Source organism: Meriones unguiculatus, chromosome 1, assembly GCF_030254825.1.
Source record: "Meriones unguiculatus strain TT.TT164.6M chromosome 1, Bangor_MerUng_6.1, whole genome shotgun sequence".
In the NCBI taxonomy this organism is placed as follows: Eukaryota; Metazoa; Chordata; class Mammalia; order Rodentia; family Muridae; genus Meriones; species Meriones unguiculatus.
The window spans coordinates 129,977,387-130,003,000 of record NC_083349.1 but is presented as its reverse complement, the minus strand read 5'-3'; the positions used below and the strand labels follow the sequence as shown (position 1 = coordinate 130,003,000).

General features: G+C 44.8%; 1 pseudogene; it reads right to left on the bottom strand.

The window, feature by feature from the left end:
* Nucleotides 1–25,257, bottom strand: part of LOC110558982 (laminin subunit beta-4-like) — a 124,939-nt pseudogene extending 99,682 nt beyond the window's left edge.
* Nucleotides 25,258–25,614: the final 357 nt, after the last annotated feature.

The following is a 25,614-nucleotide window of genomic DNA, read 5'->3' as shown; positions in this document are numbered from 1 at the left end:
ACCCAAGATGCTGCCATTAGGGAAAGCTGGCGAAGGCTGTACAGGGTTTCCCTGAGCTATTTTGCACAGTTGCGCATGAACTCGAAATGATGCTGAAGTAGCAGACAGGCAATCTCTGACTACCCCATCACATCTCCTAGGGAGGCAGATTATTCCATCAGTTTCTGGATGGAAAAGCAAGTCAAAGGCAACACAGTCAGCTACCTGCTCTTAGGTGCTTTCTCCGTGAGACATGAAAATTTATGCTGAGTTTTATTTCAGAAAAGCCAGAGGGATGGGCCTATAATGAAAAATAATTGTCATGCTGAAAATTGCCTCTCTTCAGGTTTCTCAGCTATAAAATAGAAAGAATATTTCAATGGGCTCATGTCACACTGAATGGATTTCTTTATTTTAACCTGACCCCTCGAATCACAGGCTATTTAAAACCTTGCTCTTTCTCTCAAGCACTCACTCTCTACATGAATTATTCTATGGATCTAGTAGTTTTGTGATTGCAGAGGCACAGAGCACATGATGATATAGCATGAATTCTGCAGCTAACAACACGAGATAATGTCCCTCTCTACAAAGTTTCTAAATGGCAGCTGGAATAAGAAATTGTCTGTCCTCAACTCCATTCACAGATGATTATGAATAAAAACCATTAATTTATTCCTTTGAGATACTGTGTGAAGAAATTTTAATGCTATAAAATATGTTTTTGTGGTATTACAGAAGGGCTGAATTTTCCTTTTTATTCATCTAAAAGGTCAAGTCTTTATGTCTTTTTATTTTCTGAAGTTGGCACCTAGGATCAATAGCTATCTGGGAGTTTGGACTCAGTTGAGAAAGACTTTTTTTTTTTGTTTGTTTGTTTGGTTTTGTTTTTTTGTTTTGTTTTGTTTTTTTATTTTTTTGAGACAGAGTTTCTCTATGTAGCCTTGGCTGTCCTGGACTCGATTTGTAGACCAGGCTGGCCTCAAACTCACAAAGATCCACCTGCCTCTGCCTCCCCAAGTGCTGGGAATACAGGAGTGGGCCATCTCACACATCGATAAAGACTTTAAAAAGAAGGTCAGCTGTAGGGACCTTTTGATGACATGTGTGAATTCATGAAGATTTCTCTTCCAGGGATTTTTTTTTTTTGACAAGTTGCAACCTGAATTCTTTTACTGTGGAGATTTAGTGTCTTTTTATAATCTGATGTGTGATTAGATGTGAGCTTTTTCAGAGAAAGATCCCAGGACTCACAGACATTCAGTCGTCATTCTTGTGACATTGTAAGTGCAAATGTGAACTTTCAGCCACCAATGCCTCCCAGGAAGTGTCTGGGAACATAAGTAGCTAAAGCTTTCAGGTCTGACTGTAGACTCAGTGAGACCTTTCTTGAGTTCAGGTTGCCAGTTGCCAGGTTATCACATTAGCAACAGGCTGTTACAGAGTCAGGGAGCAGAGATGTTTGTTACTGAATAATGCATTCCTCAAAAATGACACAGGAGATGAAGACCAAAATGCTATTAAAAATGAATTTGGGGAGTGGAATAGTAACGTGAAGACGATATGCATTAAATTATAGAAAGCACAGGACCGCTTTGTGGTGATAACTGTCTCCTAGCTTTTCTAGTCAGTGGTTTTGCATGTTGTTACCACGTGAGATGCTTTCAGAGACTCTTGAATTCCTTTCGGAGTTTGAGAGGGTGACAGTGCACAGTGGTATCCACATTTAGCTATCACGGGTGACAAAAGAAAGCAAGCTTTCCACTTCGCATATAATTTCCCAAACGTGGGGGAGGCAAGATCTTTAGTGACTCCTTCCCTTCCCTTTTCTTCTTCAGTCAAAATCCTGATAGTGTGTGGATAGGCTCCTGTATTTATATAAATGCCCATAATCAAACCAGCAACCACAAAATGCCCACGCTGAAGATGTGTGGCCAACCTACTGGCCAACCAGAAAATGCCCATGCTAAGACAGCTCCGTCATCTTTGTCAGAAGTTTGAGCTAAGGCAAAGTGGGAGACTTGGTTTTAATTAAGGTAAGCTAGCATTAGGAATTCAAGACCTCCAGTTAGGCTTTTTCTGACTGGTGTAATTGAATATTTTCCTCCTGGATTGAGGAAGGATCTCCCAGGAACCACAGATTGGCTTGGACTTTTTCTTTTGCAAGGGCCGGAGGTAGGTGGTAGCATCCTTAGCGGCTTCTGCTGGTTTTGGGTCCTGGATTGGATCCTGATGAGAACATCCCTGGCAGTTCTGGTGGAACTCCTTCCGTCTCTCTTCCTCTCTCTTTTATGATCTGACACTGGATCCAAGCCTCCTTATCCTGGTATGTAGACTGCACTGAGGGTCCCAAATGGCTCGTGTCTTTGTTCCAACCAGGCTGTGGCTCGCTTTCCAAGGCAGGGAATTTCCAGCAGAGAAGAAATGAGCCCTTCGCATCTGGAGCTGTTCTTCCGTCTTCCATTACCACACACGCAATGAGGAAATTACCTCAGGGTTTGGGAATGGCGAGAGTAAGTGGCAGGATTCTCAAAGTTCGTTGCCGTCAACAAATTCAGCATGAAACTTTGCAGGAAAGGCTTGAAGAAATTTAATTAGAACACTCTCTAAAGGCAGGGCTTTGCTGAAAAGTCAGGATCAAAAGAGTATAAATTGTTGGAAACGTCTTCTCTGTTATTATTCTCAGCTTATTAAATACAGCAGAGGCAAAAGAATCTGCCTCTTAGTTTAGACCTGATATTTTCTTAGAAGAGAGACTTTTGCTGGAGAATTCTTTACGGGACTCGTCACTAGGAACAGTGACACCTACAATGTCGAGTTGTCTTAAAACATTAAATATATTTTATTTGCAAATTAAGAAATTGAACACCACTCCCCCTCCTCAGAGCCCAATGATCTTCAAGGAAGAAGGGTTTTTAGACCCAGAGGCTGTGAACAGCTACAAGGAAACAGTTATTTCTGGGCACAGAGGCAGTTTCACACATGAACTCCCAGTAGTTGTGACAATATGCATAAGGGTCTGTGCCAGAGGTAATCCCAGCATGAAGAAGGGAGGTGGCTATGAAGTCCGGCCTCCAACTGAGGAGATATTAGCACTTGATGGCTTTTGGGAGAGTGAGAGTCAGTTTTCTTTAATGGTGTGACCCCCTGGAAGGTTGACCACAGCCAAGAGTATCTGAACAATACAAACTGAACTTGATGGGTTTAAAAATAAAAATCATGGAGAACGTGAGGTCAGGTGGGTAGGGAGCTGGGGCAGATCAGGGGGGAGTTGGAGCAGAGGAGATGAATATGATCAACATGTATCATGTAAAATTCTCAAATAATTAATAAAATTTATTTTTTAAAGAATCTGAAACTGTTTGCTGTGATTTTGGCACCTGGCTTTACTTACATGCTGAGAACATTGCAGTAAAGGGTGACTGAAGTAGTCACATGTGGCTATCAAGGAGACACGTGCGTGCTTTTCTAGTTGTCTGACACAGCCGTACAACAGAATAGCCAGGAAAATATAGCTGTAGCACAGAAAAACAAGAAAGCCTGCTTAAATTATATTTTTATTAAATATTTTAGGACAATTCAATGCAACCAGAAAATGGATTTTGACAGTTAAAGATTACCAAGGTGCAAAGGATCAGTTGAAATTGTATCCTTCCATTAGTAAAAGATTAAATTCAGTTATGCTAGATTTAAAAAAAAAGGTTAAAGTCAGTTACAGAGTCAGTTATGGACATCGCCATGCATGATTTATAAGCTTTCAAATCTGTCTAGTGGCTTTTATTAAAAAAAATAAAAATAAAAAAGGAAGGGAGTGGAGTGGAAAAGGGCGGTAGGTACTCTGGAGTGGCTTGTTTAGCCATTTTATTTGAGTTCTTGTATCTATCACCCTTCTCTACCCCAATCCCTTCCAACCCCTCAACACTAGGTAGGCAAGAAAGAAGGTTAGAGGGGAAAGAGGATGTAGGCCTGCTGGTCAGGGTCATCGGTTTCCTAGGGGCAAGTCCAAGCTTCTTCCTCAGAATATCCAGCAATCCAGCAAAGCAGCAACAGCAAAGGCAGCAGCAGGATCCAACAGCAGCTGGAACTAGGAGCAGCGGGATGTGGGAACAGCAGCCGGGGCTGCAGCAGCCTCATAGGCCCTCTCAGGGCTCTCCTATTTCTACCTTCTCAAGGGTTCCCAGGATTGAACTAACTGCAGCTGGCAAAAATCACACCCCTTCCAGAGCACGAGACACATGATAGTCTGCTGCTGTGGACAAGCTGAAGCGGCCCCACACCCCACAGCTGGGATTAAAACAAAAACATATTCACACAACATAACCGAGCTTTTAAAAGCAACCAAAGTTCTCACTACAGGGCACAGTTCCTTAAAAGAATTAAGCAAATATTTGTTTGCTATTAATGTTTGCATTTTGAAATCACTGATTTCAATATAAAATACACATTTGTTTGCTCTGGTAAGATTAGCCTATTTTTTAAAAATTGAAAACAGATTATTTTTTCATACAATATATCCTGACTGTAGTTTCTCCTCTCAGTTTCTCTCTACCTCCTCTCTCCTCTGGACTCAGTCTCTTTCAGTCTCTCATTGAAAAGAACAGGCTTCTAAGAGATAACAACCAAACATGACAAAAATAAAATCTAATAAAATGAAGCAAAAACTAACATATTGAAGTTGGACATGGCAGCCAAACAGGAGGGGAAGAGTCCCAGGACCAAGCGATAGAGTCGGAGACCCACTTGTTTCCTAGTCAGGAGTCCCATCAAAATACTAAGCTAAGAGCTATAATATCTATACAGAGGACATGGTGTAGAGCCATGGAGGCCCTGTGCTTGCTGCTTCAGTCTCTGAGTTCAGGGGGCCTTGTTCTCCTGGTGTCCTCCAACCTCTGAGACTCTTACAATCTTTCTACCTCTTCTTCTTTAGGCTTCCTTGAGCTCTGAGAGAAGGGATTTGAGAGTCTCCATTTTAGACTCTCTCTCCACATAATGTCTTGTTTAGCCTACTCTTTTGCTTATTTTTATTTATATTTTTTTCTAAAAACTGCATGGTAAATCTAGAGTCACTGTAGAGAGATTAGGAAATTCAAAAGGACAGGCAGAAGGAAGAACACTGCACATAGTGCCAGTGCCTAGAGAAAAGCAGTGACTGCTTTTATGTTCTGTACGTTTTTCATTGGATGAAAATGCTTTTTCAAAATGATGTCACACATCAGTGACTAGAGGCCAGATGTCTTTCTGCACAGGCAGTGCTTTTAAATTGGAGGACTTAGTGAGCGTCACCAAGAAGATCTGGAGGCTTCTGCTCAGCAAAGCTGTGTCTCTGTCCTTGGCATCCGCAGACTTGGCTGTGTCCTCCGGGAGAGGGGCTTCCTTCTATGCCAAGTCACTGCTGTGAGGGGTGATACGATGGGAATACACATAAACCTTAGTGGGTTGGGAAAGAGGTAATCTCGTGTCTAGCAGCAGTGGCGGTGACAGCATTTTATTCCTCTCAGTCTATCTGTTGGTGTGTACTTTGTTCTTTATAGCTCCATATTATAAATGTTTCCACTATTTACTTCAACTTCTTATTCCCTGGAGTATTTTTTCTTTAATTTAAAAAAAAATTATTCACTTTATATCCCAATTGTAGCCCCCTCCCTCATCTCCTCCAGATACGCCCCCATCCCTCTTGCCCAGTCCACTGATAGGGGAGGTCCTCCTCCCCTACCATCTGACCCTAGCCTATCAGGTCTCATCGGGACTGCCTGGGTCTTTTTTCTCTGTGGCTTGGCACGGTCGCTCCGCCAGGGAGAAGTGATCAAAGAGCAGGCAACCAAGTCCATGTCAGAGGCAGCCCCTGAAATTGTGGTACATTTACACGATGGAATACTACTCAGCTATTAAAAACAAGGAAATCAGGAAATTTGCAGGTAAATAGATGGGAACTAGAAAAGATCATCCTGAGTGAGGTAACCCAGGACCAGAAAAACATGCATGGTATATACTCACTTACAATTGGATATTAGCCATATAATACAGGCTAACCAGACTAAAATCCACAGACGTAAAGAAGCTAAATAACAAGGAGGACCCTAGGGAGGATGCTTAATTATCAATCAGAAGGGCAGACAGGATAGACACCGAAGTGCTGGGGTGTGTTAAATAGAGTGGAAATAATGGACTCAAGTGTGTCAGTGCATGTGTGACTATACAGACCTCGATAGTATATGTTTTACAGGTACATGTACATATCATATTGATGTTTATTGTCAACTTGAAGCAAATTAGAGTCACCCAGGAAGGGAGAACTTCAGCTGAGGCACTGACTCCATCAGACTGGTGTGAGTCACATCTGTGATGCTTCTTCTTGATTGCTAATTGATGCAGGAAGGCCTAGGCCACCATAGACAGTGCCACCTCTGGACATGTATAAAATAAATACATGTTGAATGAATAAACACTCGCTGAGCACGTGCCAGAGAGAGCATGGCGCTGGGCAGCGTTCCTCCAGGATCTCTGCTCGGTTCCTGGCTCCCGGTTTCTGTGTTGAGTTGCTGCTCTGGTTTCGCTGACGATGGACTATAAGCTGGGAGCCAATTAACCCCTCTCCTCTCTAAGGTTTGGTCGTGCTGTTTATCACAGCAACAGAAAGCAAACCAGAACATAGACATACCAGTTTACATGTTTCACAGATAGTGCGTGTGTGTGCATTTGTGTGTATGTCTACACATATAAAGCTTTGCCGTGACTGTCTAACTGCCATGCGGACACTTTGTCGTAAATAGTTTTCATAGTCTATGGGATCGACTATGAGCCTGAGCCCTTGTTGTTATCAACTATTAGACATATTGATTCTTTGTTAGCTTAAAAGGAAAAAAACCCCGTACCTCTTAATATTTATTTTAATGTTTCAGCTGACTAGTGTACTGCGTGGTGGTTTGAATAGGCGTGGCCCCCATAGGCTCATATGTTTGAACGCTTGGCATGAAGATATGTGGCCTGCTTGGAAGAAGTATGTCACTGGGGTGAGCTTTGAGATTTCAAACGCTCTCTCTCTCTCTCTCTCTCTCTCTCTCTCTCTGTCTTCCTGGTGCCTGCTGATCCAGATTCAGAATTCTTGGCTTCTTCTCCAGCAGTGTGTCTGTCCGCCTGTGTGCCGTGATGGTCATGGACTAAACCTTCGAGACTGTAAGCCAGCCCTTTAAATGTTTTCCTTTGTAAGAGCTGACGTGGTCACGGTGTCTCTTCACAGTAATAGAAGCCCTAACTAAGACAGAGCGTAAAAATGTTTTTCATGTGTTTACAGATGCCATTGGTTTTGGCATTCTACCCTTCAAGGAGTATCTGAAAGACTTCTTTGTTTTGGCAATCTCACGCTCTCAGTCCTGCTCACGCATATTTTCTGCCCTTTAATCTAGACAGGGCATTTCCTGCTTTCCGAACCCTCTTCTCATGCTGCTTACTGTGGCTTAAATGTCACCATCCTAAATTCAATTGCCATTTGTCAGAGCAGTCTTTGGAGGAGGTTTTGAAATACCTGATAATAGGCAAATTTCACATTATGAGATCTAAGTTGCTTACACAACCTGGGTTTATTGCAGGAGTCTAAGAAAACAACTTACTGAGAACCAGGCCTCTCTCTCTGCACATGAGCTTTGTCTTTTGCAAGACTCTATAGATTGAGACTAAAGACATTACACAAGACGTTATGGAAACCTGGTAGGTGTGCCTAACCTCTACCAGGGCCCCATGGCGTCTGTGAATACATCTCAATGAGAAACCACAAACTCACTTAAAATATTAAGAGTTTTGTTGAGATATATTTTGTTTTGATTGTGCCATTCTCAAGTGTGTTGAAGATGACAGCACTGGGCCATGCTCTCAAAAGGTTGTAAATGGCTAGAGAATCCAGAACAGAGCCTTCAGACAGCTAAATATGCTACTTGAACCCAAGCACAGTTTTCTAGATGGTTCTTCCATGTTGCCTTTTTCTTAGGGCCAGACCATGTGGCTGCCAGTATAAATTGGGCAATGTGAAATTATCCTAATGCTATTCTCGACTCAGAACTCCTACCTGTCTGCTTTATCCTGTCCAAAATGCAGAAAGATTGGCATGGTGCCTTCCTTTTACAAACCAGCCCAGTTTGTAATCATCATTACAAGCAAAGTCTGAATTCTGTGAGGCTACGATGTATGCTGGGCTTGCAATGACCTTGGCTCTGCATTGCTGAGATAGACAAATGTCACACAGGGCAAGTACCATGACCTTCTGCGTTCTCTGCTATGAGGAATCCATTCACAAGGCAAATTCTGAACAAAGCCTTCTGCAAATATAGGTTTTCAAGGACTTAGTAAGGGAGGCAGAGTGGCGGTGGGCTGCCGGAGTAAAGGAACAAATTGGGCACCTTCTGCCGAGAAGTTCTGGGGAAGAAAGCTCCTTTGCCATCACAGTTGGTCACATTTCTGTGATGAAAATGAACTTCTGAAATTTTTCTTGTTCTGGGAATTAATACCTCCAAAATATTAACTATAGAGGTACAAAGAAATGAATTTCTGGACACTAAAGCGTCACCACATGATTGACCTACCCCAAAGTGGGACAATGGAGTCAGAAAACCACCCTCAACTGCACTGGGGTAACTGCATTCCTGCGCTGAGCGCACTGCCAGCTCCCCGGGGGGTATGTGACAGCAGCAATCGGCTCACAAACTATTCCTCTGCCTGCTGGGCACCTGCCTTACACCTATAAGAGATACACCTTCCAATCATTTGAGAAGATTAAAAAAAAAATAAAACAATATGTTCTTCGGAAAATATATTTACAAAAATTGTTACAAAAACACATAGAATGCAAAATGCCCCACCTCAGCCATAAAAAAAAACACTTTAAACTTTATTTATTTAGTTGTTCACTTGGCATCTCAATCATAGTCTAGAACCTCCTGTCCTCCTGGTCACCCCTCCCCCCCAGCCTTCAGGAAAGCTCTCCCCACCACTAACCCACCCCAGCAGTTCAAGTCGCATCCGGAATAAGGTCATCCTCTTTCACAGTGGCCTGGCAAGGTAGTCCCACTTGTGGGAAGTGATGGAAAGGCAGTCAACAGAGTCCGTGTCAGAAACAGTCCCCACTGCCTTTATCATGGAACCCACATGAAGACCAAGTTGCACATCAGTTATACATGGCCTAGGTCCAGTCCATGCATGGGCCTTGGTTGGTGCTTCAGTCTCCACAGGCCCTCCTGGGCCCAGGTTCTGTTGATCTTCTTGTGGAGCTTCTGTCCACTCTGGCTCCTTCTATCCTTCCTCCAACTCCTCCACAGGTCTCCCTGAGCTCTGCCCAGTCTTTGGCTGTGAGTTTCAGCATCTGCTTGCATCCTTTGCTGGGTGGAGCCTCCCAGAAGACGGCTGTACTAGGCTCCCATCTGCAAGCCTAGCAGAGTGTGGTTGTTAGTATCAAGGGTTTCCGGTGGGGTGGGGCTCAGGTTGGGCCAGGGTTTGGCTGGACATTCCCTCCATCTCTGCTCTGTATTAATCCCTGCACATGTTATAGGCAGGGTAAATTTTGGGTTGAAGTTTTTGTGGGTGGATTGGTGTTCCATCTCTGTCCACTAGGACTCCTGCCTAGTCAGAGGGTGGCCTCTTTAGTCACTGTGACCCCGCTAATAAGGGCCTTAGCTAGATTCACCCCCATATCCTCCCTGGAGTCTACCCTGTTGTCGGTTTCCAGCTTGTCGGCTGAAATGGCCCCTCCCAGGGCTTCTCTTCTCTCTGCAAGCCCTCTGTCCTTCCTCCACCCCTCCCCTGCTCTCCCCATATCTGTTCCCCACCCTTGATTTTCTCTGCACTCCCTCTCCTGTTCTGTTCTATCTCTTTAACTACTTCTGATGCCTGTTTTTACTGGCCTGCTCTGCTGCTGTGTTCACAAGGAATTCCTGCTGGGGTCTGAGGCTGGGGTGCAGATGGGGGCGTGGTCTGTGGGGTCCACAGGAATGTGGGCAGTGGGGAAGGGAGGCTATAGCTGGTGAGGATGAGGGGTGTGAGGAGGTGGTTAGGAGAGATGGTCTGTGGGTTCCAAAGGAGATGTGGGAAGGAGGGTGGGGTGCAGCTGGTGACCTGCTGAAGCAATAGGGGTGAGACTGAACAAGTGCTAGAGTTTAAGTTGATGCATTTGCTGTTTTTGAGTGTCCTTCACAGGTCAAGTTCATCCATTTGCTTTTGACATCAGGCACCCTACATTCTGAGAGGATGTGGGGTATCTTTGCCATTGCATGCTAAGGACAGCTATGCTTATGGAGGCATTACTACCCAGTTCACTGACTTAGAAAAGCTACCGTTCCCACAAAAAGACAGCTCGTAGGACGCCAAACGCTAATATTTAGTTTTCTTGTAGAGACTTTATTTATTTATTTATTTATTTATTTATTTATTTATCTTCTAAAGACTTTAGCAGGGGGTCTGAGTGAAGTTGACACATTTTTCAGTTTGTCCAAATGATGGGTTTGCCAAAAAATATTAAGATAGCTTTTGAGTTTCTCTGAAACACCGCAATTTCATAAAAGTATTTGTGCTGGGAGCTGAGTTGGTAAAGCTCTTTGAAGCTCTCTAGGAACCGAGCTCAATTCTCAGATCCCCATTACAATTCCAGGTGTGGCGTTTGTGTTGGTCATCTCCGCACTTCCAGGCAGAGACAGGCACATCTCTGCATTTTCCTGGCCAGCCAGTGTAGCTTAATTGGTGAGGTCCAAGCCAACAGGAGACCCGGTTGCAAAGGAGGTCAGAGGAGTTCCTGAAGATGGTGCCTGAGACTGTCTTCAGGTTACACACACACACTTGCATACACATGTGTGCTTGAACATAGGAACACACACACAGATACAAACGTGATATGTTAAATATGTTTTGTTCTTTTTCAAGTATGTAATTCTTCTAGCATGCTTTTTTTTCACTGATTTTATCCTATCTTAACATGTATAGGTCCAGCTTTATAATGAAATTTGAAGTAATAAATTGGCTTCAGATCATCACAGATCATCATAGCTCATTTTCCTTTAAATATTTACTCTGTTTCAGAGCATCTGTCTCCGTGGAATGGCCTAACTCAGCGGTTCTCAACACATGGGTCGCAACCTTTCACAGGTCATCTCACCTAAGACCATCTGAAAACGTATTTCCAGTTTTCTTAGGAACTGAGACACTGATCCTCAATGTGTGTCCAGGTGGGACCACTCACATGCAGATACGTCCACATATGTGCCAGGCGTGGTGACATAATTACGCCAAACCCATCACATGCGCTCCGAGCAAACACAGGTATCCATGACCGGGTTGTCGAGTTAATGTACTTAGGTAGACCACCAGTCACACAGGCGGAGAGAGCTCCTGTGTTGAAAGCAGCAGTATCCAAGGTAAAACGACACTGCATGGATTACAGTTGCTGGCTAAATGTATAATCATCAATTTCTGAAAACCAACCAAACACACAAACAAAACTGTACTGTGGGATGCTAACTGATCTTCTTGTACTCATCTCTGGTTGATGTGAATACTGCCCCCTTGTGAAAGTAACAGGTATGCTAAAAAACAAAACAAAACAAAACAACAACAAAAACAAATCCAGCACAGAAAATGGTAGTAAAGTGTTGGATGCTTCCATGAACTGTGTTGACTGAACTCTGCTATGTGTTACCGTGTGCATTATTAAAGTTATAGTTTCATAGTGTTTTCATTAGGAAACCACCCCGTGACAATGGATCTTGTAGAGAAGAACAGAAAATACAGTGAGGATTTTTTTTTTTTTACAGTATGGTTTTACTTCAATAATTGCAGCGGGAAGTGAGAAACCACAGTGTGTTCTTTAGTGGTGAACTTTTATCAGCCGGATCTATGAAGCAGAACAAACTAAAACGCCGCTTTAATAGCGTGTAACTTAATCTTCATCCTTGTCTGCCCCCAAAGCTGAGGTTTCATTTGGAATGATTGGATCTTTTCATACCCATCCAGGCATGTTGCACTTGGCCCTGGCAGTGATAAATTCAACTCATTCAAGATGGCAAAGATGCCAACCAAGTAAGCCGTTTTCTACAATTCTCTCTTATCACTAAAAAGTGCTTCAGCCGTGGTCTTCCATCCCGACTGAAAAAGCATTTTGGGTTCATCACAAAGCTCAAAAACACTAAGTGTTTTTTTTTTTTCCCCTCTTAACAACCATCTCACTTCAGGGTGGAATAGCGTGAAATAGTTCGCCAAATGTGAAACTTCAGTGGCTGCTGCGCTTTCGTTGTGGTGTCGGCCACCAGTGTCGAGCCTGGCTTTCGTGGGTCCACCAGCTTTACTTCTAAAGTAGGTGGTTTCCTTGCCAGCAAAGCTCGGAAGCTTGCCGTTAAGGTGGCATTTTAGTTTGTTGAGCTTCATACATCCGGCTGACAAAAACTCCACAAATAATCCATTGCGTTTCTCAATTCCGGCTTAACTATTGAGGGAAAACCGTACTGTGAAAAAATCCTCACTGCATTTTCTTTTCTTAAGGTTCTTCTCTACAGGATCCATTGTCACAGTTTTGTTTGTTTGTTTTCGAGACAGGGTTTCTGTGTGTAGCCTGGGCCGTCCTGGACTCGCTTTGTAGATCAGGCTGGCCTCAAACTCAGAGATACTCCTGCCTCTGCCTCCCTGAGTGCTGGATTTGAAAGCATGAGCCACCTGGCTATGAGATGGTTTTCTAATGAAAATAATATATAATAATAACTTTAATAATATGTATGGTAATACCTAGCATAGTTCATTAATAGTTTCCTAGTCTCTGTGCTCTTTTTCAAAGACATGCCTCTTACTGTCACAAGGGGGCAGTATTCACAGATTCCAGATTAAGTTCCCACGGTACAGGTTTTTCTTTTTCTTTTTCTTTCTTTCTTTCTTTCTTTCTTTCTTTCTTTCTTTCTTTCTTTCTTTCTTTCTTTCTTTCTTTCTTTCTCTCTCTCTCTCTCTCTCTCTCTCTCTCCCTCCCTCCCTCCCTTCCTTCCTTCCTTCCTTCCTCTCTCTCTCTCTTTCTTTTTCTTCCTTTCTTTCATCTTCCTTCAGTAGTTAATGATTTTACAGAACATGACTCTACATTTACTCAGCAAATATAACTCACGCAGTGTCGTCTTACCTCCAGTACTGCTGCTTTCAACACAGCAGCTGCTCCCTGAACTTTTGTGACTGGCCTGCCCATGCTTGCCACCTAAATGCAGCCCCTGGGGAAGGTGGCTAGGGAGACTTGCTCAAGGTGATTTCATGGTCGCTAAGGAGATTCCACTGGGCATGAGGAGGTTTACAAGACCTGACTTACAAGACCTGACAGGTTGTCTGGAAGATTGCTCAGCTCAGAAGACCCGCAACAGACAGCCAGGCTTTTACAGGACTTCCGCAGGCTGAATGAAGCTAAGGTCCCATTGCTCAACACAGCCTTCTGGGGCTGGCAAAGCCCGGGAAAGACCCACGAGCCTGCCTGCGTAGACTCCTCACGCAGTGAAGACGTGGAGGATGCTCTCCGACAGCGATGATGTCGACAGCTGGGGAGAACCACAATGGGTCCACCGTTGCCTTTCTCCAGGAAACTACTTTCCCAGTTCCTCCCTGTAGCAGAGGAGGATGACGACGTCCATGCAGCCCAGGCCTGAGGTTATTCTGTGCCAACACACCTCGGAATCTGCTCCGAGTGCTTCAGTGATAGTGACAGAAGTGGATGGAGACTGCAGAGCCTTCTTAAATGCTCTCCCTTAGGAAAGTGGGGCATTCAGGCTCACCCATTTATTTTTTATAATTCTCATAAAAGTTTAAAAATGGACCTCAATATTTGTGGAAAGTGGTAAAATGTACTAAAGTTTTATTTTGTTAATACACGGCAAAGCTATGTCATTTCTTTATCCTTTCCCCCCTTTTCTTTTCCAGTGTCCTCTCTTTTCTGCTTCACTTTTCTTATCCCACATAAGGACAAAATCCAAGCTGGCCTTCAGCTAGCTATGTAGGAGAATGACCTTGAATTTCTCCAAGATCTACCTCCTGAGTACAACCCCTCCTGGGACCACAGCTGTGCTCCTATGCCCAGTTCACGTGATGAGGATGTTCTGAGCCAGAGATTTGTGCTTGCGTGGCTCCACCAAATAAGTTCCTTCCCTGGACCAAGCTGTTCGATTTCTGTGAAAAACAAACAAACAAACAAACAAAAAACCAAAACCAAAACCAAACCAAACCAAACCAAACCAAACAAAAACAAAAACAAAACAAAAAAAGACCAAACCAAACCAAAAAACTTAATATAGTCAGATAGTAGGGGACCCAGCAGGAGCTTTAGGGAGAAGTCCTACCGCTTCATCCTAACATAAGAAAAGTAAAATCTAGGGAGTTAAGCACCACTGCTAGAGCTACTTCACATCCACCCTCCATTGTCCCAACTCTCATGACCCATGTGGATGGCCAGGTTTCTTTATGTTTTTTAGATTTTTTTTGGGGGGGTATAGATAGCTTTAGAACATTTGAAGGTTTGCTAGGGAAAGTAGGCTTAGCAAACAACATAATCTGTACATAGATCCTGAGGTAGGTTCTAACTTATTCCCATTTTTTAGATAAAGAAACAGGGGCACAGAGATGCCGAATGACTGACTGGTGAGCAATAGATATCAGATTAATAGATATTAATTCCCCTGAAATGAGCTGACACAGAAAGAAAGCAGGGAGGTGGAGAAAAGACCAGGAGGTTGGGGCCATTGCCAGTAATGAAAAAAAAAAATTCCTCTGGCCCTTCCTTTTAATCATGCTGGACTTTGGCAAAGAAATGGTGAAAAATTACTTGGAGATGGCAGAGGGGTTTTGGGTATTCTTTCTATGGTATACACTTCCTATTTGTGCCCGTCTCTCATGGATTTATCTTACACTTCTGAAAGTCCTAGGACAATGTTATTAATGAAGATGAGTCTTATCCATGGAAATGAAAACTGTGTCCTTTAGATTGTCATCATATAGATCTCAGCAATGGATTCCAACTTTGCTTGTAAATGTGGCCTATTGCCTCAGAACTGATCCTGAGAGCTCACTGGTCAACCAGACCAGCCAAATGTGGGCTTCAGGCTCATTGAGATAGGTGGAGGGTGATAGAGTGAGAGAGCAGGACACGAGACATCTTTCTCTTGCCTCCACTTGCATGTGCGTGGCACGTGTGTTCATCACAGAAGGGGGAGAGGGAGAGAGAGAGGGATGGAGGGGGTATGAGATAGTGAATGGGAGTGAGAGAGGGGAGGGAGAGAGAAAGGAAGGAGGAGAGAAAAAAGGCATTTTTCTTTAGAGCTGGGGCTGTAGCTCGGTGGTAGAGTGCTTGCCTCAGGTGAAATCTGAAGTTTTAGCATCCCTAAGAATTTAACTGGAACAATGACATTGATTATTTCCTGTCACATAGCCGAACTACAGAGGCAGGCTGGGCTCAACCTGCATTGTTGATACTAAAAGGCAGGATTCCTTTGTCATGAAGATGTTCTCCTGTCCAGAAGGTCCCAACACTCGTGTCTTTCTAGATGCTAGTTCATCTGTGATTTACTTGATGCTACTAGACTCTCAGCATCACCTCCAGGCACTTTCCCTACTTGTCCACATGGGCGTGCCCAATGCCCAGCATGGCAGCGCCAGCTTAGCTGTGCTCTCCTTATCCCCCATGCCTGGTTGTAAATGGTCTACCCCGGCTGAGTCTCAGCCACCCTGCCTCCTCAGGCACTCGGTGTTAGCTAAATGAACACTTCCCTCGTCCTGGGTGACAGCACAGTATTCTGCACCAGTATTTAACAATTAGCTAACAACTGACTTATATAATCAAATGACAAATAGTAGGGATTACCCCCCCCCCCACAATGAAATAGCACAAGTGATCAGTGGCATAGAACTAGGTAGTGATCAGCCTGTTGGGATTGACAAGAGGGACTGCTTGGTGAAGGCAGAATGTACACGCTTTGCTGGGACCACAGGTTTAAAGTCTTAGGAAGCCTGGTTGTCTGTTGCCATTGATGTTTCAATGTGAGCAAGGACAGGCAGGTCACACAGTTTCCGGAAGGACCCCTCACATTGTTTGTCATGGATCTACTTCTTCAGGGGCTCCAGGCCCTCCCAGCCTGTCCTTCTGTCTTCACTAATTCTCAGTTTTTTTTTTTTTTTCTACAACCACTGTTTGAGGTACATCGTCTGCAGAGTACAGTTCTGTTGTCCCTGGTGCCTCATGTTCACTCCCAGAAGGCACTGTTAGAAAAGCCAGCGGGTCGTGTTCAGTAATCATTATGAATGTAGCTAATGAGAACAGTTGAGAGAAGGAAGTTAGCCGAGAGACGGAAACAGCTGAGAGAAGGAACAAGATTTTCAGAACTCTCTACACATGTGTGTGTGTGTGCATGCATGTGTGTGTCCACGCACACGAGTGTGCAGGGCACAGGACACTTTGGGTGTTGCTCTTGCTCAGACACTGCTCGCCTTGTTTATTGAGAAAGGTCTTCCTCTAGCTTGGGGCTTGCTGATTAGGAAAGCTGGCTAGCCAGGGAGCCTGACATCCACCAGCCTTCCCCTCTCCAGCATGGGATTACAGTGTGTGCCTTTGTATGTGGGCTGTGGAGACTGACCTCAGTTACTCAAGCTCACACAGCAGAACTTTTGGTGACTGAGCCATGCCCAGGCTCAGCTTTATTCACCCCTTCATGGTTCAAGTGTCCCCTTACTGCCTGAACTCCTTTCTGGACCTGTGGGCTCTCTTCCTTGGTCTTCAGGTGTAACTCTCTAGCCTTTTCTTTCTCTATGGTTTGTCATCACTGTGATGATCAGGAATTGTGTTCTCAGACCAGAGACCACAGGCAACTTGATACAACTTCTACCCTCTGTAGTCCTGGGTACAGATTCCAGCCATCAGAAGCAGCCACCTTCTCTCTGTATAGATCCACTATATCAGGAAGCTACAAGAGGGGTCAGGGGTCAGCGGTCTTCTAGTGAAGATCCTGCTCCCTCCGGGTCCTTCTATCCTTCCTCCCACTCCACCACTCTTTCAAGTCCCCCTCTCCCCCCTCGTACTTTGCCCAATGTTTGGCTGTAAGTCTCAGCACCTTTTTCGATCTGTTGCTGGGTGGGGCCTCTCAGAAGACCAGTATGCAAGCAAAGCAGCGTGTCATTAATAGTGTCAGGGGTTGGCTCTCTCCCATGGGGTGGGTCTCAGGTTGGGCCAGGCATTGGTTGGCCATTCCCTCAGTCTCTGCTCTATCTTTATCCCTGCATGTCTTGTAGGCAGGGTAAATTTTGGGTGGAAGTTTTTGTGGGTGGGTTGGTGTACCCTTCCCTCTACCAGGAGTCCTGTCTAGTTAGAGGGTGGCCTCTTCAGTCTCCATGTCCCCAGCTAGTAGCAGTCTCTGCTAGAGTCGCTTGTACCAAGGATTTGTACTTACTGTTGAGTCATGGTCTGAATGTGGTACACATCTCAAAATTCGTTTAGCAACTTACCCATTATGGACATTTGAACTATTTGAAATTTCTTTTCTTTTTTTCCTGTTGTGGAGAGTATCCGGTTTCTTTTCTTAGCTTCAATGCTAAGTAATTCCCAACCTCCAGATGGGACAGGAGAGAGGCTGGCTAACAGGTTGAGTTCCAACACAAGCTAGTGTGTTTCAGAACCAGGGGAACTTTTAGAAAGCCAGGTGCTGGTCTACACACACAGATTTCCTGAAATCCGTTGGCCCAGGGCAGGCCTAGAATGTGTTTCTAACAAGCAGTGCTGCTGTCCTAGGGAACACCTGGAGCTGATCACCAGGAGGTGATACGTCCACCGTGTGGGTTTGTATTCATCTCAAAGCTCACTTACAGTTCTATTCCTCCTTCAGAGATATTTGATTCCATAATTTACCTGGTCTAACTATAGAACTCAAGAATTTTTAGTGTATCATCAGGCAAAGGCTCCTCCCCCACCACCCCGTACCAATTTGAGATTAATTCTTGCTTCCACCTCCCTTGGCTGCCTCCAGACATGGATCTACTTCCTGTTTTCACAGGTTTGCCCTCTTGGACATTTTAAATAAATTAGGATAGTGCTGTGTGAGGGATCTGCGCCTGGCTCTTAGAATGCGATGTTTTGGGCGCCCTCACACTGAGCGTCGTGTGCAGCAATCCTTGGCACAGCTTACCAAGTAGCATTTCAACTGACTGTGTGGCTATTCCGTGTATCCGTACGAAATACCCACTTTCTTCAGCCATTCATCTGCTCACAGCCGCTGGGGTTGTTTTCTAGCTGTTATGACTGATGCTTTCTGAACACGCGTGTGTGAGCCAGTGGCTAGATGGAGGCTTGCATTTCCCTGGGGTCTAGACTTATGGGTTGAATTGTGGTCACATGGTCAATTTATATTTAATAGTTAAATAAATTGCTGAACTCTTTTCCAAAGTGGCTGCACCAGCAATTGTATATGGTGTGTGGGGGGGTCTATTCTCTCTAGATCCATTTTATGTGGGGAATATAAAAGAATTTGATACCCACGCTTGGGCTGTGGGGAGAAATCTATTTAAAATACTGTTCCATGGCCGCTTACGTAGTGGTGCAGGATAAACTGGCCAACCCTGATTTCCACTTTGGCTGCACATTAAAGTCATCCGGGGAGTTTTCCTAGTGAGGGTCAAACTGCAGTTCAGACCATGAAAACAGAGACTTTGAGAGGCAGGATGAGCAGGCTTGCCCTGTGTGGACTTTTAATACTGTCGGGTGATTTCAACAATCCAGCAGACAGCCTCTGATGAAAAAAAAAACAAAAACAAAAAACAAAAGAAAGAAACCTGAGTTAGGTTGTTGAGTCACCCACTCACTTAGAGTTGAAGAAAGACCTGGTCTACAGGACACAGTGCTTCAAGCAAGGCAAAGAGACAAGTGGCAGAATCTGAATCAAGGAGAAAAAGCAGCAAATAGTTTTGTAGGTGTGATTTTGAGAGGGAAAAAGCAGGTGTGTGTGTGCGTCTGTGTTAGAACGAGCTAGGATGAGTCGGTAAGTTCTGATTACACATGTTAATTAGGGATTTTGATTGCTGGACCTTGATGTTTTGACAATTGGACCTTGGTGACCAGCCTCAGCTATGAGTCAGGCATAAGAAAGTGGCCAAATAAGGGGCTAGACCTTGGCGCTAACTTTAGGAATGTGGAACTGTCTGAATAAGGGAATCTAACTGTTTAGCACGGGAGGGAAAAAGGGAGGACAAGACCTGTCGGTGCCATGTTTGCCATGCTCTGGCCCGTTAGGGCCCTTCAGGCTGTCATCTCCACACACCGGACTCCAGGCGCCACCGGGGCAGGCCCCATACCTGGTTTTGCTTGTGTTTCTTCCTGGCTCTCAGGTTGTTTTGTTTGGTTACTAGGACCCACAGGGTTAAAGTAGGAAGACATGTTAGAAGTTGTCTGCCCCTATCAGAGTCTCACGGAGGAAACAGGCATAGAGTGGTGATAGAGGGGTTCATGCAGGGCCTCACGGCCCAGGCAGAGGTAAAGATTCATACAAACACCACAGTTAATAGTCTCTGTGTTCCCCTCCCTCCTCTCCTAAGTTAATTGCAAGAGCTGCGGTTGGTGTTTAAGCTACGTGTGTGTGTGTGTGTGTGTGTGTGTGTGTGTATGTGTTCTATTCAACAACAAACATCAAAGCATTAGTGGCAGACCAAAAATAGCATCTTTGAAGAAAGCCATTTTAAGGACTCCCCTCTCTCACCGTCTAACACACACACACACACACACACACACACACGACAAACATGACCAGTAGACTCCAAGCAACAACCCCCCAGGCTCGATCACCCAGGCCAATCAAAAGAAAAACTGTGTAAAAGGCTCACACACCTCATGCTTCCTTTCTGGAAGCTGAGAACTCACTAGGGAGAGCTGCAGTCCCATTGCCCTAGTTGCAGCAGGCGGCCATTCTTTGCCTTATCAGGTCACCATTTGATGATACAAGCTGATTTGGACAAGGTCCAGCGGCGGCTTTCTCGAGCATGTTTCTTTTGCGCAGAATAGAGCACAGGCGCCCTCTGGTGGTTAGCTGTAGAAACACCTCAAGTGATGCTTGAGTTCCTGGACTCCCCTCACCTCAAAGGCCATGAAAACCACCTGAACACTGTCTTCCTCTGTGACCTGGTAAGGCTGCTCCCCCCTCAGAGAGAGGTGATCAAAGATCAGGCCAATCAGTTCATGTCAGAGACAGTCCCTGTTCCCATTACTATGGAACCCACTTGGACCCTGAACTGCCATGGGCTACATCTGTGCAGGGGTTCTAGGTTATCCACTCCTGATGAGACCTGATAGACTAGGATCAGAAGGAAGGTGAGGAAGAACTCCCTATCAGTGGACTTGGGGAGAGGAATGAGTGGAGGAGAAGGAGGGAGGGTGAGATTGGGAGGGGAGGTGGGAGAGGACCACAGGGGGATACAAAGTGAATCAAGTATAATCAATAAAAATGAAAATAAAAAATGGAAAAGAAAAAAAAAAAACACCCGAACAAGATAGTTCATTACAGTTCATTCTGGTTTATGAAGAGCATGTCTTTCTAAGGTCATGCTTATGATTTTACAGCCCCTGTGGCCACAGAGCAATTCCGTGAGGTAGAGTGAGGCTGAGGTTTGTCAATCTGGCCCACAGTGAGGAGGGAGAAAGGAGGGTCTGGGAAAGCAGCCAACACACCCTCTGTGGGAGGAATACTGAGCTCTGTATGGAACTGCTAGTTTGCTTTTGTAAGGTGCTATCTAAATAACTCTGAGAGGGCAAGGCAGGTAGGTCTCCTGGGTGGAGTGCTGAGACCAGGGGCAGGTGATGGATTCTGGATACTTGCTAGCCTTGGGCTTCTAACATAGCTGTACAGCTTGGGGACAGGAGAATGAAAACTGACAAAAGGAAGTGGATGACATATTTGTAATATGTGTGAGTATTTAAACTCTCTCATCAAGCAGCCATGTTAAGAAATACAAACTGACTGTGTCTGAGGAAGGAGGAGGTCCATGCTGGTGGAATGGAGTGGCCATCACTGACAGGGCACCAGCAATCGGGATTTTTTTTTCCCCACGAAGGACACAGAACCTGTTTTCTTCTGTTTTCAAAAGACTAGTTCTATCTCTTCCTGCTCAACTAGCCCCTTACCTTTTGTTAAAAATTCTTCATTGTGTTATCCTACGAATTCTGTTCAGTTTTGTGATAATGTCCTAAGCCTTTTAAAAATGAAACAAAAAAGTCAAAATTTCTTCAAAACCTGAAAAGTACAGATATGAAGAAGCTAAAACTCACACGATCTGGACTGTTTAATAGTCACTTTTCGGATGGAAGTCCAGCAGCATGTTCCTGACCTGCTCCACAGATCATCACACCTGTAATGCCTGGACATTCAGACTCCACTAGGAATGTGATCAAGGACAAAAGAGGGAGGGACTTTAAGGCCATTTAATTTTTAACACAGAGTCTGCAGAAATCTACAGGAACAACTTCTTTATGCACAGAGAAATTCAGCATCTATGGTTATGAGTGAGCAGAAACTACACATTTCCTTTTCTCTGAAAACATTGAAATATGGAAAGTCACCTTTGCTTTTGTGCTTTCTGATGTTGAGGCAAGCCTGTCTCACTATTTTGTGTTTCCAACCAATAGGCTGGTTTGTGGAGAGTAAATAGGAAGACATGAGAGTGTTTAGGGCCACCTCATTTGGGGGTCACTTTAAAACAAGCTTTACCTGAATGCATCAAAGATGCCAGGGGACAAATCTTAGTGTATTTCATTGGCAAAACATTGAGGATTTCAGCCAGAAACAGGCTGCAACAGTGGGTAAAAAAAAGTTCACTATTTCAGTGGCACAGCAGAAAGGAAGGGTACCAAAACCCCACATAGGGCATTTAGATGCTTTTCAGTCCCATACACTTCATTAATTAATGAGCTCATCACTCACGTAGCAGAACAAAAACATGCCTTATGTCTTTATTTGCACATAGCACCCCAACCACATACCTTCTGTACTTTCAGTATATTTACAGATTCAACAGAATATCTACACATAAAAAGATTTATTAAAAATTAAGCTTAATGCAAGTTATGAGAACACATTTTTTTGGCAAATGAAATCAGACATTCCTTCAGCCATGGGTTCTTATCGATTTTAATGTTGGAGTAAGCTGTTTCATACATGTTATTTATGACTATGATAAGATGTATGTATTTATTCTTTATACAGCAGATGTAATCCCTTTGCCTGCTAGCCTAATAAAGCACTTGTGAGATTTTGCAGATTCTAGAGTGTGCCTTTTGTAATGTGTTTACACATTGCTGAATGCTGCAGAGTTTGAAAGCTCATATAGGTGTAGTCAATAATGAATCACTGTTGGCATGTTCTTGTATGCTTTTAATTCTGCAATTTCTTGTTTTTCTATTAATATCCAACCACACTGACATTTTCTTTTCAACCACACACACATTTTTCAATGTGACTTATTTGGCCAACAACCACAAAAGACCATAAAACTGTCAAGTGCTCCAGACAATGAGAACGCTTTGCTTTGGTATTTATGGGGAGAATCCCCTTCAAATAAACCTGTTCTTGATTTCACAATTTTCAGCACTTCAGCTCTCATCATCTCTGCCTTTGAAAAGTCACTTTCATAACTTAGAACCCCTGCACGGAAGTAGTCCAAGGCAGGTCAGTATCCAAGAGGGTTCCCCAATAATAGGAACAGGGACTGTCTGTGACATGAACTCAGTGGCTGGCTCTTGGATCACCTCCACCTGAGGGGGGAGCAGCCCTACCAGTCCACAGAGGAAGACAAAGACGCCAGTCCTGATGAGGCCTGATAGACTATGGTCAGATGGAAGGAGAGGAGGACCTTCCCTATCACTGGACTGCGGGAGGGGCATAGGAGAAGAAGAGGGAGGGTGGGATTGGGAGGGGGGCTACAGCTGGGATACAAAGTGAATAAACTGTAATTAATTAAAAAAAGTCACTTTCCAACAACAACAGCAGCAGCAAATGAAGTGGCTCACACTGGCCAACACAGAGTGCAGGGGTCGGAGAATGCTTATCAGCGGAAGGCACATCAGCCAAAGGCACAGCGTGTGTCTTGCCGTGCATTTCCGGGACTAACATTTGAAATTTCCCTTGAGAGCTTTCGTCTTCAACTCTTTCAGTATGTCACGAATCTGAGAAGTGTCACCGTATGCAATGTTTATGCCCCCAAAAGACTGACCACAAAGACAGCGTAAGAAGTGGAAACCTGCTGCTGCAACACCGGAAGTCAAGAAGCCTAGGAAGTAACAGGAGCAAAGAACAGGTACCAGAGAGTCAGTGAGCCTTCGCGGAGGCAGCTGTCAGAGCTAGCTCAGGTAGCAAGTACATACCGTACTTACTGTTCCTAACGGTTTCCCCAAAAGACTAACAACAGCTAGACAGAGTCATGAGTTCCACACTTCCACAGACATACTGAAGCACTAGGGAGCACTCCAGTAACACTCTGCACAATGACAACAACGGAATTCAGATGTAGGTCAGCTGAGTGTCAACAAAGCACCCGACCATCCTCACTGAACTGGCTGTTCGCCTCCTCTCCACAGTCAACTAGGCTATCATCACTGTCTTTTTTTCACGGTCTTATTCCAAGGTGTCTGACTTCCTTTTGATCTTCTGCATCACTGGCGGGGGTGGGGGGGAGGGAGAGAAGAAAACATTTTGGTAAGACTGGCATTTAGGTGAAGTGCCTTATTTTTACAGGTCCTGCATGCAAATTATGAAAAAGCATATGGAGTCTTGAGCTCCGGCTGCCGGATCTAACTGCCAGATGGACTCAAGCGACCAGGGAGGTGCTGGAATGGAAACCAGGCACAGAAATGGTTTAACCATGGTCTGCAGCACGGGAGAGTGGGCCCCACACCTTGCCTGGGCAGCACAGTAGAGCTGAACCTAGTGGCAGGGGTATGGGTGAGCTTGCTCTGAGGGTGTGAGTGTGGAAGGGCTGGTCCCTCATCATCTCTGGTGGGGGGTGGGTGGGGAAGCTGGTCTCGGGGTCATGAGAGTGGGAGAGCTGGCCCTGTCCCTCAGCAGTTGCAACATGCAGGAGAGCAGGCCCTGTACCTCATCTGGGCAGCAGAGAAGAATTGGCCCTGGCTGTGGGTTTTGAGGTGAGCCAGCCCCCAGGGCATGAGAACAGGACAGTGGCTTGCCAGCTGCAGCATTGGGCGAGCCAGCTGGGGCAGTGCTGGAGAGCCCACCTTTGTGGTATGGGCTCAGATACTTCCCAGGACCAGACCCAGGGCGTTGAGTTGGCCCACCCAGCATCTGCTCATCTATGATCTGCTGGAGAGTATGAAGGAGCAGGTCTTACAGATCCAAAGCTGCTGGATCTCCGTGACACAGGGCAACAAGATATCCAAAAGGAGTCCCAGTGAGGTTCCACTATTGATAGTGTAGCAGAAACCAGGGCCTCGAACCTGAATGAGACAAACGACTCATTGCAATGAACATTTGCAAACAAAGATGTGTGGACAAAAGGGTATGTACTGTGGGACACACTGACACACTACAGCTTCCACAATGAGATGTTTGTTTGTTTGTTTGTTTGTTTTCTTTTCAGGGGAAGGTTACAAGGGTGGAGAGCCAGTACAAGGGACATGGTGATGAAGTGGGATTGGGGTGCATGTTGTGAAATTCACAAAGAACTAATAAGTTAAAAAAAAAAAAACAACATATATACTGAACTTGACAGAAGAGACATGATGAGCATGGAGGTGGGAAGGAACTGGGAGAAGTACATGGAGAGTTAGTTTTAATTAGCATATACTATCTGAGAAAAAAATTTAATGTTAATAAAAGGGGACATTTTTAAAATGAAAGGGGAAAAAGGGCACTTACAGGAAGGTAAAGTGAGCTGTTCTGAAGTACATTCTGTGCTGCGGGGAAGCTCTTTAAACTCAGGTAGGAAACCAGCGACCATAGCTTCAGGAACACCCCGGATTCAGGAGGCTCCTTCTTCTTCGTTTGTTTATAGCCTCTAAGAACTGCTGAGGGACACTCTCGGACAAGCTGTGCAACCTGGAAGAGACAGAGACTGTTAGGTTGTGTAGAAGAAATAAGGACGAGCCAAGCTGTCTACAGCAGGTTGGAGCACCCGGGTCACTCGGAAAGGACGCTTTCCATTGGTTAAACTGCCCTCAGGCTGTGAGGCACGCTCCACTTTCCAGCTGTCATGAACTTTCGCCTTCGCTATGGTGTCCTGTGGTGGGGCAGGTGACGTTGAGTCATTTCTGCTCATGTACGCAGCCCCAATAAAACGCATTTGTCTGCCAAGTTGGACGTTGGTGTTATCTGCTCTTTGGTCACTGGTTCAACCTCTGGCGGGTTGGTAGATATATTGTTGCATGTCTCCCCAGGAGAAGGGCCACACACCCACACACTCTTAGTCCCCCATCTGCACATGCCCGTGTCGGTTTACATCTGGCCGCTCTAGGAATCCCCTCTTTGCTTTCACATGCCGCACTTTGCTACCTGAGCCCTCTCTTAAGGTGCTGTCCTGTGGCCCCTCTACTGTGCCTTTTCTTGCTTCCTCCACTCTAAGGAAATTGCTAATTAATCACATGGATCAAAAACTGAAACCTGAAATATTTCTAGG